This window comes from Bombina bombina, chromosome 2 (genome assembly GCF_027579735.1).
Source record: "Bombina bombina isolate aBomBom1 chromosome 2, aBomBom1.pri, whole genome shotgun sequence".
NCBI classification, from domain to species: Eukaryota; Metazoa; Chordata; class Amphibia; order Anura; family Bombinatoridae; genus Bombina; species Bombina bombina.
Genome location: NC_069500.1, coordinates 1,357,614,750 through 1,357,629,444, shown reverse-complemented (window position 1 = coordinate 1,357,629,444; position 14,695 = coordinate 1,357,614,750). Strand labels below are relative to the sequence as shown.

At 45.2% G+C, this 14,695-nt stretch overlaps 1 protein-coding gene across 1 annotated transcript in view; it reads left to right on the top strand.

Moving 5' to 3' along the window:
• Nucleotides 1-14,695, top strand: part of CD8A (CD8 subunit alpha) — a 91,983-nt gene that overhangs the window by 6,565 nt on the left and 70,723 nt on the right. The gene's annotated exons all lie outside the window — the stretch shown is intronic.

The window sequence follows — 14,695 nt, the reverse complement described above, 5'->3', positions numbered from 1 at the left end:
TATGGGTGATGGGGGAAACCAGACGTGGACTCCTTGCCCAGTGTGCTTAGAGGAATGTGGCTGCACCTCACTGACGAGGCCCATAGGAGGCCGAAACGATCGTCTGGGGTTGTCATGTTCCTTGTTCAGAGGAGAATTGCCTGGTATTTCGGGGCTGGACTGACCTTACTTGGCGGGATCAGACTGATATACTTCAGGAAAGTTTTCTTCTGTGAAAAGCACACTGGTCTAAAAGAGGCTGCTTCCGGGTGGTAAATCGCCATAGAACAAGCCACTGAGCTGTTGTTCGTTCCTGGTAGAGCGCTTCTCTCTTTGTATGCAAATTATTATGACCCTGGGGAAGTCTCCCTATGGGTGATGGGGGAAACCAGACGTGGACTCCTTGCCCAGTGTGCTTAGAGGAATGTGGCTGCACCTCACTGACGAGGCCCATAGGAGGCCGAAACGATCGTCTGGGGTTGTCATGTTCCTTGTTCAGAGGAGAATTGCCTGGTATTTCGGGGCTGGACTGACCTTACTTGGCGGGATCAGACTGATATACTTCAGGAAAGTTTTCTTCTGTGAAAAGCACACTGGTCTAAAAGAGGCTGCTTCCGGGTGGTAAATCGCCATAGAACAAGCCACTGAGCTGTTGTTCGTTCCTGGTAGAGCGCTTCTCTCTTTGTATGCAAATTATTATGACCCTGGGGAAGTCTCCCTATGGGTGATGGGGGAAACCAGACGTGGACTCCTTGCCCAGTGTGCTTAGAGGAATGTGGCTGCACCTCACTGACGAGGCCCATAGGAGGCCGAAACGATCGTCTGGGGTTGTCATGTTCCTTGTTCAGAGGAGAATTGCCTGGTATTTCGGGGCTGGACTGACCTTACTTGGCGGGATCAGACTGATATACTTCAGGAAAGTTTTCTTCTGTGAAAAGCACACTGGTCTAAAAGAGGCTGCTTCCGGGTGGTAAATCGCCATAGAACAAGCCACTGAGCTGTTGTTCGTTCCTGGTAGAGCGCTTCTCTCTTTGTATGCAAATTATTATGACCCTGGGGAAGTCTCCCTATGGGTGATGGGGGAAACCAGACGTGGACTCCTTGCCCAGTGTGCTTAGAGGAATGTGGCTGCACCTCACTGACGAGGCCCATAGGAGGCCGAAACGATCGTCTGGGGTTGTCATGTTCCTTGTTCAGAGGAGAATTGCCTGGTATTTCGGGGCTGGACTGACCTTACTTGGCGGGATCAGACTGATATACTTCAGGAAAGTTTTCTTCTGTGAAAAGCACACTGGTCTAAAAGAGGCTGCTTCCGGGTGGTAAATCGCCATAGAACAAGCCACTGAGCTGTTGTTCGTTCCTGGTAGAGCGCTTCTCTCTTTGTATGCAAATTATTATGACCCTGGGGAAGTCTCCCTATGGGTGATGGGGGAAACCAGACGTGGACTCCTTGCCCAGTGTGCTTAGAGGAATGTGGCTGCACCTCACTGACGAGGCCCATAGGAGGCCGAAACGATCGTCTGGGGTTGTCATGTTCCTTGTTCAGAGGAGAATTGCCTGGTATTTCGGGGCTGGACTGACCTTACTTGGCGGGATCAGACTGATATACTTCAGGAAAGTTTTCTTCTGTGAAAAGCACACTGGTCTAAAAGAGGCTGCTTCCGGGTGGTAAATCGCCATAGAACAAGCCACTGAGCTGTTGTTCGTTCCTGGTAGAGCACTTCTCTCTTTGTATGCAAATTATTATGACCCTGGGGAAGTCTCCCTATGGGTGATGGGGGGAAACCAGACGTGGACTCCTTGCCCAGTGTGCTTAGAGGAATGTGGCTGCACCTCACTGACGAGGCCCATAGGAGGCCGAAACGATCGTCTGGGGTTGTCATGTTCCTTGTTCAGAGGAGAATTGCCTGGTATTTCGGGGCTGGACTGACCTTACTTGGCGGGATCAGACTGATATACTTCAGGAAAGTTTTCTTCTGTGAAAAGCACACTGGTCTAAAAGAGGCTGCTTCCGGGTGGTAAATCGCCATAGAACAAGCCACTGAGCTGTTGTTCGTTCCTGGTAGAGCGCTTCTCTCTTTGTATGCAAATTATTATGACCCTGGGGAAGTCTCCCTATGGGTGATGGGGGAAACCAGACGTGGACTCCTTGCCCAGTGTGCTTAGAGGAATGTGGCTGCACCTCACTGACGAGGCCCATAGGAGGCCGAAACGATCGTCTGGGGTTGTCATGTTCCTTGTTCAGAGGAGAATTGCCTGGTATTTCGGGGCTGGACTGACCTTACTTGGCGGGATCAGACTGATATACTTCAGGAAAGTTTTCTTCTGTGAAAAGCACACTGGTCTAAAAGAGGCTGCTTCCGGGTGGTAAATCGCCATAGAACAAGCCACTGAGCTGTTGTTCGTTCCTGGTAGAGCGCTTCTCTCTTTGTATGCAAATTATTATGACCCTGGGGAAGTCTCCCTATGGGTGATGGGGGAAACCAGACGTGGACTCCTTGCCCAGTGTGCTTAGAGGAATGTGGCTGCACCTCACTGACGAGGCCCATAGGAGGCCGAAACGATCGTCTGGGGTTGTCATGTTCCTTGTTCAGAGGAGAATTGCCTGGTATTTCGGGGCTGGACTGACCTTACTTGGCGGGATCAGACTGATATACTTCAGGAAAGTTTTCTTCTGTGAAAAGCACACTGGTCTAAAAGAGGCTGCTTCCGGGTGGTAAATCGCCATAGAACAAGCCACTGAGCTGTTGTTCGTTCCTGGTAGAGCGCTTCTCTCTTTGTATGCAAATTATTATGACCCTGGGGAAGTCTCCCTATGGGTGATGGGGGAAACCAGACGTGGACTCCTTGCCCAGTGTGCTTAGAGGAATGTGGCTGCACCTCACTGACGAGGCCCATAGGAGGCCGAAACGATCGTCTGGGGTTGTCATGTTCCTTGTTCAGAGGAGAATTGCCTGGTATTTCGGGGCTGGACTGACCTTACTTGGCGGGATCAGACTGATATACTTCAGGAAAGTTTTCTTCTGTGAAAAGCACACTGGTCTAAAAGAGGCTGCTTCCGGGTGGTAAATCGCCATAGAACAAGCCACTGAGCTGTTGTTCGTTCCTGGTAGAGCGCTTCTCTCTTTGTATGCAAATTATTATGACCCTGGGGAAGTCTCCCTATGGGTGATGGGGGAAACCAGACGTGGACTCCTTGCCCAGTGTGCTTAGAGGAATGTGGCTGCACCTCACTGACGAGGCCCATAGGAGGCCGAAACGATCGTCTGGGGATGTCATGTTCCTTGTTCAGAGGAGAATTGCCTGGTATTTCGGGGCTGGACTGACCTTACTTGGCGGGATCAGACTGATATACTTCAGGAAAGTTTTCTTCTGTGAAAAAGCACACTGGTCTAAAAGAGGCTGCTTCCGGGTGGTAAATCGCCATAGAACAAGCCACTGAGCTGTTGTTCGTTCCTGGTAGAGCGCTTCTCTCTTTGTATGCAAATTATTATGACCCTGGGGACGGTCTCCCTATGGGTGATGGGGGAACCAGACGTGGACCTCCATGCCAGTGTGCTTAGAGGAATGTGCTGCACCCTCACTGACGAGGCCATAGGAGGCCGAAACGATCGTCTGGGGTTGTCATGTCTCCTTGTTCAGAGGAGAATGCCTGGTATTTCGGGGCTGGACTGACCTTACTTGGCGGGATCAGACTGATATACTTCAGGAAAGTTTTCTTCTGTGAAAAGCACACTGGTCTAAAAGAGGGCTGCTTCCGGGTGGTAAATCGCCATAGAACAAGCCACTGAGCTGTTGTTCGTTCCTGGAGAGCGCTTCTCTCTTTGTATGCAAATTATTATGACCCTGGGGAAGTCTCCCTATGGGTGATGGGGGAACCGACGTGGACTCCTTGCCCAGTGTGCTTAGAGGAATGTGGCTGCACCTCACTGACGAGGCCCATAGGAGGCCGAAACGATCGTCTGGGGTTGTCATGTTCCTTGTTCAGAGGAGAATTGCCTGGTATTTCGGGGCTGGACTGACCTTACTTGGCGGGATCAGACTGATATACTTCAGGAAAGTTTTCTTCTGTGAAAAAGCACACTGGTCTAAAAGAGGCTGCTTCCGGGTGGTAAATCGCCATAGAACAAGCCACTGAGCTGTTGTTCGTTCCCTGGTAGAGCGCCTTCTCTCTTTGTATGCAAATTATTATGACCCTGGGGAAGTCTCCCTATGGGTGATGGGGGAAAACCAGACGTGGACTCCTTGCCCCAGTGTGCTTAGAGGAATGTGGCTGCACCTCACTGACGAGGCCCATAGGAGGCCGAAACGATCGTCTGGGGTTGTCATGTTCCTTGTTCAGAGGAGAATTGCTTGGTATTTCGGGGCTGGACTGACCTTACTTGGCGGGATCCAGACTGATATACTTCAGGAAAGTTTTCTTCTGTGAAAAGCACACTGGTCTAAAAGAGGCTGCTTCCGGGTGGTAAATCGCCATAGAACAAGCCACTGAGCTGTTGTTCGTTCCTGGTAGAGCACTTCTCTCTTTGTATGCAAATTATTATGACCCTGGGGAAGTCTCCCTATGGGTGATGGGGGAAACCAGACGTGGACTCCTTGCCCAGTGTGCTTAGAGGAATGTGGCTGCACCTCACTGACGAGGCCCATAGGAGGCCGAAACGATCGTCTGGGGTTGTCATGTTCCTTGTTCAGAGGAGAATTGCCTGGTATTTCGGGGCTGGACTGACCTTACTTGGCGGGATCAGACTGATATACTTCAGGAAAGTTTTCTTCTGTGAAAAGCACACTGGTCTAAAAGAGGCTGCTTCCGGGTGGTAAATCGCCATAGAACAAGCCACTGAGCTGTTGTTCGTTCCTGGTAGAGCGCTTCTCTCTTTGTATGCAAATTATTATGACCCTGGGGAAGTCTCCCTATGGGTGATGGGGGAAACCAGACGTGGACTCCTTGCCCAGTGTGCTTAGAGGAATGTGGCTGCACCTCACTGACGAGGCCCATAGGAGGCCGAAACGATCGTCTGGGGTTGTCATGTTCCTTGTTCAGAGGAGAATTGCCTGGTATTTCGGGGCTGGACTGACCTTACTTGGCGGGATCAGACTGATATACTTCAGGAAAGTTTTCTTCTGTGAAAAGCACACTGGTCTAAAAGAGGCTGCTTCCGGGTGGTAAATCGCCATAGAACAAGCCACTGAGCTGTTGTTCGTTCCTGGTAGAGCGCTTCTCTCTTTGTATGCAAATTATTATGACCCTGGGGAAGTCTCCCTATGGGTGATGGGGGAAACCAGACGTGGACTCCTTGCCCAGTGTGCTTAGAGGAATGTGGCTGCACCTCACTGACGAGGCCCATAGGAGGCCGAAACGATCGTCTGGGGTTGTCATGTTCCTTGTTCAGAGGAGAATTGCCTGGTATTTCGGGGCTGGACTGACCTTACTTGGCGGGATCAGACTGATATACTTCAGGAAAGTTTTCTTCTGTGAAAAGCACACTGGTCTAAAAGAGGCTGCTTCCGGGTGGTAAATCGCCATAGAACAAGCCACTGAGCTGTTGTTCGTTCCTGGTAGAGCGCTTCTCTCTTTGTATGCAAATTATTATGACCCTGGGGAAGTCTCCCTATGGGTGATGGGGGAAACCAGACGTGGACTCCTTGCCCAGTGTGCTTAGAGGAATGTGGCTGCACCTCACTGACGAGGCCCATAGGAGGCCGAAACGATCGTCTGGGGTTGTCATGTTCCTTGTTCAGAGGAGAATTGCCTGGTATTTCGGGGCTGGACTGACCTTACTTGGCGGGATCAGACTGATATACTTCAGGAAAGTTTTCTTCTGTGAAAAGCACACTGGTCTAAAAGAGGCTGCTTCCGGGTGGTAAATCGCCATAGAACAAGCCACTGAGCTGTTGTTCGTTCCTGGTAGAGCGCTTCTCTCTTTGTATGCAAATTATTATGACCCTGGGGAAGTCTCCCTATGGGTGATGGGGGAAACCAGACGTGGACTCCTTGCCCAGTGTGCTTAGAGGAATGTGGCTGCACCTCACTGACGAGGCCCATAGGAGGCCGAAACGATCGTCTGGGGTTGTCATGTTCCTTGTTCAGAGGAGAATTGCCTGGTATTTCGGGGCTGGACTGACCTTACTTGGCGGGATCAGACTGATATACTTCAGGAAAGTTTTCTTCTGTGAAAAGCACACTGGTCTAAAAGAGGCTGCTTCCGGGTGGTAAATCGCCATAGAACAAGCCACTGAGCTGTTGTTCGTTCCTGGTAGAGCGCTTCTCTCTTTGTATGCAAATTATTATGACCCTGGGGAAGTCTCCCTATGGGTGATGGGGGAAACCAGACGTGGACTCCTTGCCCAGTGTGCTTAGAGGAATGTGGCTGCACCTCACTGACGAGGCCCATAGGAGGCCGAAACGATCGTCTGGGGTTGTCATGTTCCTTGTTCAGAGGAGAATTGCCTGGTATTTCGGGGCTGGACTGACCTTACTTGGCGGGATCAGACTGATATACTTCAGGAAAGTTTTCTTCTGTGAAAAGCACACTGGTCTAAAAGAGGCTGCTTCCGGGTGGTAAATCGCCATAGAACAAGCCACTGAGCTGTTGTTCGTTCCTGGTAGAGCGCTTCTCTCTTTGTATGCAAATTATTATGACCCTGGGGAAGTCTCCCTATGGGTGATGGGGGAAACCAGACGTGGACTCCTTGCCCAGTGTGCTTAGAGGAATGTGGCTGCACCTCACTGACGAGGCCCATAGGAGGCCGAAACGATCGTCTGGGGTTGTCATGTTCCTTGTTCAGAGGAGAATTGCCTGGTATTTCGGGGCTGGACTGACCTTACTTGGCGGGATCAGACTGATATACTTCAGGAAAGTTTTCTTCTGTGAAAAGCACACTGGTCTAAAAGAGGCTGCTTCCGGGTGGTAAATCGCCATAGAACAAGCCACTGAGCTGTTGTTCGTTCCTGGTAGAGCGCTTCTCTCTTTGTATGCAAATTATTATGACCCTGGGGAAGTCTCCCTATGGGTGATGGGGGAAACCAGACGTGGACTCCTTGCCCAGTGTGCTTAGAGGAATGTGGCTGCACCTCACTGACGAGGCCCATAGGAGGCCGAAACGATCGTCTGGGGTTGTCATGTTCCTTGTTCAGAGGAGAATTGCCTGGTATTTCGGGGCTGGACTGACCTTACTTGGCGGGATCAGACTGATATACTTCAGGAAAGTTTTCTTCTGTGAAAAGCACACTGGTCTAAAAGAGGCTGCTTCCGGGTGGTAAATCGCCATAGAACAAGCCACTGAGCTGTTGTTCGTTCCTGGTAGAGCGCTTCTCTCTTTGTATGCAAATTATTATGACCCTGGGGAAGTCTCCCTATGGGTGATGGGGGAAACCAGACGTGGACTCCTTGCCCAGTGTGCTTAGAGGAATGTGGCTGCACCTCACTGACGAGGCCCATAGGAGGCCGAAACGATCGTCTGGGGTTGTCATGTTCCTTGTTCAGAGGAGAATTGCCTGGTATTTCGGGGCTGGACTGACCTTACTTGGCGGGATCAGACTGATATACTTCAGGAAAGTTTTCTTCTGTGAAAAGCACACTGGTCTAAAAGAGGCTGCTTCCGGGTGGTAAATCGCCATAGAACAAGCCACTGAGCTGTTGTTCGTTCCTGGTAGAGCGCTTCTCTCTTTGTATGCAAATTATTATGACCCTGGGGAAGTCTCCCTATGGGTGATGGGGGAAACCAGACGTGGACTCCTTGCCCAGTGTGCTTAGAGGAATGTGGCTGCACCTCACTGACGAGGCCCATAGGAGGCCGAAACGATCGTCTGGGGTTGTCATGTTCCTTGTTCAGAGGAGAATTGCCTGGTATTTCGGGGCTGGACTGACCTTACTTGGCGGGATCAGACTGATATACTTCAGGAAAGTTTTCTTCTGTGAAAAGCACACTGGTCTAAAAGAGGCTGCTTCCGGGTGGTAAATCGCCATAGAACAAGCCACTGAGCTGTTGTTCGTTCCTGGTAGAGCGCTTCTCTCTTTGTATGCAAATTATTATGACCCTGGGGAAGTCTCCCTATGGGTGATGGGGGAAACCAGACGTGGACTCCTTGCCCAGTGTGCTTAGAGGAATGTGGCTGCACCTCACTGACGAGGCCCATAGGAGGCCGAAACGATCGTCTGGGGTTGTCATGTTCCTTGTTCAGAGGAGAATTGCCTGGTATTTTGGGGCTGGACTGACCTTACTTGGCGGGATCAGACTGATATACTTCAGGAAAGTTTTCTTCTGTGAAAAGCACACTGGTCTAAAAGAGGCTGCTTCCGGGTGGTAAATCGCCATAGAACAAGCCACTGAGCTGTTGTTCGTTCCTGGTAGAGCGCTTCTCTCTTTGTATGCAAATTATTATGACCCTGGGGAAGTCTCCCTATGGGTGATGGGGGAAACCAGACGTGGACTCCTTGCCCAGTGTGCTTAGAGGAATGTGGCTGCACCTCACTGACGAGGCCCATAGGAGGCCGAAACGATCGTCTGGGGTTGTCATGTTCCTTGTTCAGAGGAGAATTGCCTGGTATTTCAGGGCTGGACTGACCTTACTTGGCGGGATCAGACTGATATACTTCAGGAAAGTTTTCTTCTGTGAAAAGCACACTGGTCTAAAAGAGGCTGCTTCCGGGTGGTAAATCGCCATAGAACAAGCCACTGAGCTGTTGTTCGTTCCTGGTAGAGCGCTTCTCTCTTTGTATGCAAATTATTATGACCCTGGGGAAGTCTCCCTATGGGTGATGGGGGGAAACCAGACGTGGACTCCTTGCCCAGTGTGCTTAGAGGAATGTGGCTGCACCTCACTGACGAGGCCCATAGGAGGCCGAAACGATCGTCTGGGGTTGTCATGTTCCTTGTTCAGAGGAGAATTGCCTGGTATTTCGGGGCTGGACTGACCTTACTTGGCGGGATCAGACTGATATACTTCAGGAAAGTTTTCTTCTGTGAAAAGCACACTGGTCTAAAAGAGGCTGCTTCCGGGTGGTAAATCGCCATAGAACAAGCCACTGAGCTGTTGTTCGTTCCTGGTAGAGCGCTTCTCTCTTTGTATGCAAATTATTATGACCCTGGGGAAGTCTCCCTATGGGTGATGGGGGAAACCAGACGTGGACTCCTTGCCCAGTGTGCTTAGAGGAATGTGGCTGCACCTCACTGACGAGGCCCATAGGAGGCCGAAACGATCGTCTGGGGTTGTCATGTTCCTTGTTCAGAGGAGAATTGCCTGGTATTTCGGGGCTGGACTGACCTTACTTGGCGGGATCAGACTGATATACTTCAGGAAAGTTTTCTTCTGTGAAAAGCACACTGGTCTAAAAGAGGCTGCTTCCGGGTGGTAAATCGCCATAGAACAAGCCACTGAGCTGTTGTTCGTTCCTGGTAGAGCGCTTCTCTCTTTGTATGCATATATATATATATATATATATATATATATATATATATATATATATATACTCTAGTTTTCACAAGAGGGGGCTGCAAAATACATCAAACATTGTAAATAGCATTGTTCCTTTGCTTTTATCAAATTTACTGATCAAAATATTTTAATCAATAATCAATGAGTATCAACACCTTTTTTTTGCGTATCGGCACATTTTTGGTTGCAAAAAGGCACTGTATATATATATATATATATATATATATATTTATATATATAGATAGACAGATAGATAGATATAGATATACAGATAGATAGATAGATAGATAGATAGATAGATAGATAGATAGATAGATCATGTGTAGGGCCAGTCTATTTCTGAATCTGTATATACTTCATGAGAAGGGGTTCATTGTTTTTTTTAAATCTGTATATACCTATCTAAGAAGGGGTAAATTATTTTCTAATCTCTATATGCATTATGAGTAGGGTCAGTTTGTTTTTCTATCTGTATATACATTATGAGTAGGGGCCAGTTCTTTTTTTAATTTATATATGCATTGTAAGTAGTGACCAGTTAATTTTTGTGTCTTTATATATATTGTTGAGTACATTTTGAGGAGTGTTCTATTCAGTCTGGATCTCTATATACATTGCTAGGTGGGTTGTAATTAGGGTTGCACCGATACCGATACTATTATCGGTATCGGTACCGATACCAAGTATTTACATGAGTACTTGTACTCGTGCAAATGCACCGATACTTAAACCGATACCTCTACTTCCTACCCATATGCTATCTTGTGGCGTTTTTTTCAAACTGCATGTTCCCATTTCATTTTAAACTGGAGTGGAGACTAAACAAAAATTGTTTACTACTGTTCTGCCAATACAAATTGCTGTTATTTGTATTATTGTAGGAGAGATCACTGTTCCTCGTTCAGACAAACCCCTAAAGTACTGGGCAGTTAATAAACAGATTTCAAGCTCTGGCTAAAATGTGCCAAAAATATCTTTCTGCCCCATGCAGTAGTGTGGAAAGTGAAAGACTGTTCAACTTAGAGTCGAACCTCCATACAAATGTCAAATTGATGTTATATAACAGCCCTACAACCCAATTGCATCACCCCTTTAAATTTAATATTTTATTGTCATATTTTTTATTTATAAATATGTTCAGTGAACTTTGTGACAAATAAAACTGTTTTATTATTTCATAATGTCTTTTGAATTACAGTCCTTTATAATTATAAAGAAGGAAACTTAAATAATTAGTCTGTATTGTGCATGGTATACTGTCACATGACATAAAAAAAAAAAATGTATTGGTAATTGGTATCGGCGAGTATTTGAAAACAAGTATCGGTACTTGTACTCGGTCATAAAAAAATGGTATCGGTGCAACCCTAGTTGTAATGATTTTGAATCTGTATATTTACTGTAAAGTGGGTGAGTTTGCATTGTAATTTATATATACAATAAAGGGGAATTTCAGCTTCTCTAACATAATTTTAGAAAGGCTTACCTTGCAGAATATGGAAGAATATGGAAGAAAGACAACATTACAATTTAATTCTAAAAATTACAGATTTTTTGCTTGATTTTATCCAAGCTAATGAGTTTTGATGAGTTTCTGCCATGGAGAGAAATCCCGCAAAACGTTTTTATTTTTGAGTATTATATTGTAATGTAGATGTTTCTCCTTCAAATCCAGCATCACGTTAGATTGATAAACAGCTTTCAAGGTAAAAACAATTATTTCTACATTTCTTTGAGGGCCTTTGCATTACCCATGAGTCTTCTAGATATTTTCAAACAGGCCAGAAAGATTTATGACATTAAGCTTATTATATGATAGTACAGTTTGCATTTGACTATGTGTATGTTGGGTGAAAAGGGTCAGTTTTATCAAAATTTGTAGATACATCATTTGGCGGGTCAGCCTGTATATGAATAGATTGTATCAAAGTGTGTAAATATTTTGTGTAGACCGTCATTCTGTAAATACACTGTGATAAAGGTCGGCCTGTATATGAACCTGTATAGACAATAGGAGGAGGATTATCCTGCATCCTTATCGGTCTAGAATTTTTGAGAATGGTCAGTTGTCCTGATCATATACATATATATATATATATATATATATATATATATATATATATATATATATTGTGAGGTGAGTCAGCGTGTATATAATTCTGTGTGTATCGGAATCTCTTTGGGAAGAGCGTCACTTTGTGTCCGATTCAGTATGTCCATAGTACAAAGGGCCAGTTGGAATTACTTCCCAGAATTTAGATTGTTATAATCTGTCACTAACACAATTCTCACTAATCCTAATCATTTGTGGATCATCAAGAACTCTGATTTTGCTTGTGAATCTGTGTATACGCTGCAGAATCTGTTGGCGCTCTACAAATAACCGATAATAATAATAATACATAGTGAGGAGGACCGTCTTACATTTAAATGTGCACAAACATTATAAACAGTATCAGAAACTGTATATATGTTTGAATCTCTATATACATAGTGTAGAGGGTCAATTTGTAGCTGAACCTGTTAGATTTAAGGAGTGGCTCTGGCTATATATATATTTATTTTTAAATTGGAAATTTAGAATTAAGTACAGGAATTGGTTGTAAACATAAATAAAAAATTTTTTTGGCTAAATATAAACTGTGATAACAATAATACTATAGTAAAAATGTATACATATGTTGGTTTTCTTCATGTATAACAAATTAGAGTGATTCAAATTCAATAGACTTACGCACTGCAAGAAAAAATATTTTTAACAATTGCAAATTAAACAGAAACTATTTATCATGTTTAGGGATGTGCAATATAAAAATCTATCTTAAGATCTAGGGCGCGATCCGATATACGGCGTAGTTTGCGGCGCAAGCGAGGGAACCCGCGTCGCCCACAGTTTCAGCTCGCAACTTGAGCTATCCAATATGCGGCGCCGTCAGATGCTAACATGCCGTAAGTCTGATAAACCAGCGATGTCCAGAAATCTGCGTAAGTACAAATTTCTGGCGTCGCCAGTGACTTGCGCCACGTTAGAAACTGCCGGCGCCTACAAAACCTGACTAAAGTATGAAATCACCCGCACTGTCTAACACGCCTCCTAAACATAGCCAGACACGTCTAACCCTCTATCCGCTATCCCCCCTCACTATCCTAACAATAAAAAAAGTTATTAACCCCTAAACCCCCGCTCCCGTACCCCGCCGCCACCTAATAAAGTTATTAACCCCTAAACCGCCGCTCCCGGACCCCGCCGCCAGCTATATTAAATCTATAACCCCCTAATGTGAGCCCCTACCCCGCCGCCATCTACCTTACCTACCCCCTAAAGTGAGCCCCTACCCCGCCACCATCTATTTTAAAATTATTAACCCCTAATTTAATCCCCCTACCCCGCCGCCATCTATATTAAATTATTTAACCCCCAAAATACTAAACTATCCCTACCACTAAACCTAAGTCTAACCCTACAAATAGCCCTGAAAAGGGCTTTTTGCGTGGCATTACCCCAAAGTAAACTGCTCTTTTGCCAGCCCTTAAAAGGGCTTTTGGCGGGGCTTTGTCACAAAGTAATCAGCTCTTTTGCCTACAATCTAAATCCCCCTACACTGCTGCCACCTATAATAAATGTATTAACCCCTAATCTAATCCCCCTACACCGCCGCCAGCTATATTAACTATATAAACCCTAATTATATTAGGGTTAATATAGTTAATATAATTATTATATTATATATATTAACTATATTAACCCTAATTATATTAGGGTTAATATAGTTAATATCGTTATTATATAATATATATATTAAGTATAATAACCCTATCTAACTCTAACATCCCTAACTAAACTCTTATTAAAATAAATCTAATATTAATATTATTAATGAAAATATTTCTATTAAAATCTGATTACTTACCTATAAAATAAACCCTAAGATAGCTACTATGTAATTAATAATTACATTGTAGCTATTTTAGGGTTTATATTTATTTTACAGGTAACTTGGTATTTATTTTAACTAGGTACAATAGCTATTAAATAGTTAATAACTATTTAATAGCTACCTAGTTAAAATAATTACCAATTTACCTGTAAAATAAATCCTAACCTAAGTTACAAATACACCTACACTATCAATAAATTAAATAAACTACAAATATCTAAACTAAAATACAATTAAATACACTAAACTAAATTACAAAAACAAACAATCACTAAATTACAAAAAATAAAAAAAAGATTACAAGATTTTTAAGCTAATTACACCTATTCTAAGCCCCCTAATAAAATAATAAACCCCCAAAATAAAAAAATGCCCTACCCTATTCTAAATTAAACAAGTTCAAAGCTCTTTTACCTTACCAGCCCTTAAAAGGGCCTTTTGCGGGGCATGCCCCAATGAAAACTGCTCTTTTGCCTGAAAAAAAAACACAATACCACCCCCCAACATTACAACCCACCACCCACATACCCCTAATCTAACCCAAACCCCCCTTAAATAAACCTAACACTACCCCCCTGAAGATCTCCCTACCTTGTCTTCACCCAACCGGGCCGAACTCCTCATCCGATCCGGGCGATGTCTTTATCCAAGCTGCAAAGAAGAATTCTTCATCCCGGCGATGTCTTTATCCAAGCGGCAAAGAAGAAGTCTTCATCCCGGCGATGTCTTTATCCAAGCGGCAGCAAAGTCTTCTTCCATCCGGCAGCATCTTCCAATCAACCAATCAGCCAATCGGATTGAACTTGAATCTGATTGGCTGATTCAATCAGCCAATCAGATTTTTCTACCCTAATTCCAATTGGCTGATAGAATCCTATCAGCCAATCAGAATTGAACTTGAATCTGATTGGCTGATTCAATCAGCCAATCAGATTTTTCTACCTTAATTCCGATTGGCTGATAGAATCCTATCAGCCAATCGGAATTCGACGGACGCCATCTTGGATGACGTCATTTAAAGGTACCTCATTCGTCGTTCAGTCGTCGGCCGGGATGGATGCTCCGCGTCGGAGGAGCGAAGAAAGAAGATTGAAGATGCCGCTTGATGGAAGATGCTGCCGGATGGAAGAAGACTTTGCTGCCGCTTGGATAAAGACATCGCCGGGATGAAGACTTCTTCTTTGCCGCTTGGATAAAGACATCACCCGGATCGGATGAGGAGTTCGGCCCGGTTGGGTGAAGACAAGGTAGGGAGATCTTCAGGGGGTAGTGTTAGGTTTATTTGAGGGGGGTTTGGGTTAGATTAGGGGTATGTGGGTGGTGGGTTGTAATGTTGGGGGGT